Below are 4,219 nucleotides of genomic sequence, written 5' to 3'. Positions count from 1 at the left end.
TCAAAGATTTTTTATTAATTATCACAACACCAGTCTGTAAGTCCCGTGTGGCGGCTGTAAAAGGTCTCCCCGTACTTGGACTAAGTGTAGTTATATTTTCTGGTCCTTTGGGATCATTGAGGGCATTCATTTTTGCTATGATAGAATTCTGCTTAAGCCGATGCTAGGGGGCGTGAGGTGTGTTGCACATTTTATTACCTATCATGAACAGACTCAATCGAACAGAGTCTGCTATGATGTTGCTTGGTTGCGTTCTATGCTTCCAAAGGATTTTCCACAGATTTTATTAACTGTCAGAACACCAGTCTTTAAGTCCTGTGTGGCGGCTGTAATAGTCTCCATGTACTTGGACTCAGTGTTGTTATATTTTCTGATCCTTTTGGGTCATGAAGTGCATTCGTTGTACTACGATATAATCCCGCTTAAGCCGGTGCAAGGGGTGTGGCACGTTCCATTACCCCATGAACAGACTCAGTCAAACTTAGTTTACTATTGTGTTGCTTGGCTGCGCTCTATGCTTCCAAAGGATCTTATCAAAGATTTTATTAGTATTATAGGAAATCAGTCTATTTCTGATTCTTTGCTTCAGTGAGAGAAAACTTTTGTTTCATTCTCTTCAAATGATATTGTTGCTATCAGTTCCAAAAAGAATGTGTGTTTCATTTTTTAGGTAAGAAAGTAAACTACAAATATTGAGCAGATAGTCTAAAAGCCTTCAACAAAAATACAAATGACCGTCAGGAAGAAACAAAGCGATAGAAGAATGAAAATTCCATAAGGCTTTTAATTTTATGTAAAATAAGGCCGTTTTCTAAATATATATCATGCCTAATTACATGACTGGAAAATGACTACTTTCAAATTACGCATGAACTTATAATTAAAAGCATTATGAGCTTTTAAAATGATATTGTATTAAAAAGTAGTGCCCACCATCAGCAAGTTTTTGTAGAGCTAGTGTCTGGATAGAAATGTATCTAGAACGGACGTTTAATCAGACAAAAGCTTACACTTTTTCATTAACTTGGGCATGCAAGGTCCAACTCGCTATTTTACTGGACTGTAATTTTATAGAACGGCTTCTATTTCATCAACCTGAAGAATCTCTTTCCTACATTGAAATACATTACTTCATAAAGCATTGCATAATACAAGTTAAAGCATAGCAAAAGTTCCTTCTAGGGCATATCTATATAAATATATAATGATCATCTTGTAAAAGTTAGGTTGCAATGTCTAAATGCCAAATATTAAAGGTCTGTGCCTTGTGATTTCAGAGAAGAAGATGTTTTTAAGTTTTCAGTAAAAACCCTATTTTTAGCTCCTGTGACCTAGTTGTGCAATGGAGCGGCACTTAACTATCTGTTTGAAAAGTTAAAATTTCGCACTCAAAACTGATACTCTACCACTGAGTTATTGAGGAGGTTGTCTAGATATCAGGTTACAGGAACCCTTGCCATTACCTTATTACGGAAATTTCAAGTTACTAAGTCGAAATATCGAGTTAATATCTCGAAATTTCGAGTTACGTTTCTCAAATCAGAGTTATGGGGATTGTTTCTTATGGCGTAGCCTGTGATAGTAAATGACTATTCTAAGTTTTGAAGTAACAGAGGTATTGGACGGTATATACAACTTTAACCAAAAAATTCTAAGTTAAAAAGGGGCATAACTCTGTCAAAATTCAAATCAGAGTTATGGGGATTATTTCTCCTGGTGTAAAGTTTAATAGTAAATAAGTATTTCAAGTTTCAAGTCAAAAGCTTTATTAGTAACAGAGATATTTGACTTTATCAAAAACTTTAACCAACGGCCACGCCGAAGCCGACGCTGGGGCGAGTGCAGTAGTTCTACGTTTTCTTCGAAAAGTCAAGCTAAAAATTATACATCAAATTATATACTTTTTATGCTACAAAAAAAAAACAACATTTTATTGACAGATGCTAAGAATCAGAGAAAGGAGCGCTGGAAGGGTTACACTTCCGGATATTACTTATTCGTGAGTGACGCAAGGGCGGGGCCAATTTTAGTTGTAGAAACATTATTTGAAAAAAAAACTTAGTAAAGGACCACCGAATCTACATGCCAAGTATCTAAGCTCAACGGCTAGGTTTATTTCAACTGGGGACCATACGCCGCTTTTCATAGAATTACACGCTAGTGTATCATTGAAGGTTCCATGTGCACCGCCGTATGAATACATCTGCGGATGTTTCTAAATAAACTTTTGTACTTGTAGCATGTGTAAATGTTGCGTTCTGCTCAACCCGGGGCTAGAGGGCGTGGATGGTAGCATGCATTTCCACTACCGTCCATGAACAGGCCCAGTCAAACCGAGCATGCAACATTTTCGTTTTTGTCGTGTTGAGCGACCTATGGAGTTTCTACTTTTTCTATTTCAATACAAAAATTACAAGTATTTCCTGTATAAGTCTATGTAAAGACAGTAAAACCCGAGCGGGGCCAATTTTGACCACAGAGACATGGTGAGAACAAATCTGGTAAAGGAGCACTACTCAAAGCTACATGCCACGTATCTAAGCTCAAGTGCTTGAGGTTTTAGTCAAGAATATTTTGATGTTTTTCCTATATAATTGAGGTTTACTATTTATCATGTAACTCAATGTAACTCAAATAAGCTACCTTATTAAGCACAACAGAGTTTTTTTTATCTTATTTCGTAAAATTGATTTCTGAAGCAAAAATAAATAAATTCAAATTTTACAAATTTGAAAATTCACTCGCTTTTGAAACATCTTAACGAAATAATACGACAGTCATGTTGAATCCAACCAAGACAATGTTTATTGTTTTCCTGAAATTCTTATAAAAGAAACTAGCAATAAAATACTCTCTTACCTGGGTAAAAGTCGGATATCCTCCACTTGAATAAATCAAAACATTTTTTAAAAAAAAATGACTTCCCAAGCGCTAAAAATGTCACTTTTGGACTCAGTCAGTGAGACTTTGATCTCTTAATTTACATTGTTCCAAGAATAATAATGAACATAAACATTTTGCATCTAGTTAATCAAGAATAATCAAATGCCTTAAGTTAGGCATAAATCAAGAATGCACAATAAGTATATTGTCTCAAGTGTATTTAACCTTTTCAAAAATGGATCCATGTAAATACTGTGACGTCATGATGCACCTTATACAATGATGCCATTTATTATATTTATAAGTGCTATTGTCTGTAAGGAAATTTCTAGTTGAGATTAATATAATTTGTTTAGAACAAGGCCAAACACCATTAAACTTGAGCTCTTTAATAAAACAGAAAAGCAAGTTCGTTAATATAAGCTGGGGCAATTTTGTTATCATGTCATTGGTGTGATAATATGAGGTTATTTAACAGCGTTGAGTATAATACTGAATTCTATTGGACGAGTACACAGCAGTAATAATCCAAATATGGAGTAGTACTGCTGTGTACGAGTCCAGTTGAATTCAGTATTGTACTCAACGCTGTTAAATTACCTCTTTCTTTCACACCATAAAAAGATAGATGTAGAAAACAAAACTTCATACATTTTAACTCGCAAACAGCAACACACATTAATTTAAAATACGTTCTTTTCTGATAACACGTAGATCTATAAACATTTCGATTTACTCTCAGTGCCAAAAATTTCTAAAACAACTTTTTGTGAAATTTTGAACCGGTGTAACAGCCCAGTTTTCCCCCCAGTCAGTTTTTTTCCCCCGGGGAAAAAACCCCCCCCCCCCCCCCCCCCCCCACCGTCCTATTATTTGTGCATACACAAGGGAGAAAAAACCAACTTGTTTTTATCAAGGTTTTTAGTTAATATTCAGTGTTTCTTTAAACATTTTCCCAAGAACACATGATATCGGATGATACCCGTCATTACTAGTCAAAATAATTCGACGTTTAGATTATAAGATTCTTTCACTGGTTGTAGGTGCAGATAGGAATATCCGGCCTCGAGGGTAACTGTTTAGGCGGTAACGAGGCTCCTTGCCGAGTTACCGCCTAAACAGTTACCCGAGAGCCGGATATTTCCATCTGCACCTATAACCAGTGACAGAATCTTTTTCTTGCATACCGATTTCAAAAAATAATAATAAAATAAAATCAATCGAACGGCATTCGTTTACGAACTATTTCTTATGGCAGTGTATTTAAACAAAGTGCGGGAAACCAACGTCCGTAAACAGGAAAGACGTCATGACGTTTCAAAACAAACAACAATGA

The sequence above is a fragment of the Mercenaria mercenaria genome, chromosome 17, assembly GCF_021730395.1.
Source record: "Mercenaria mercenaria strain notata chromosome 17, MADL_Memer_1, whole genome shotgun sequence".
NCBI classification, from domain to species: domain Eukaryota; kingdom Metazoa; phylum Mollusca; class Bivalvia; order Venerida; family Veneridae; genus Mercenaria; species Mercenaria mercenaria.
This window is presented reverse-complemented; position numbering follows the sequence as displayed.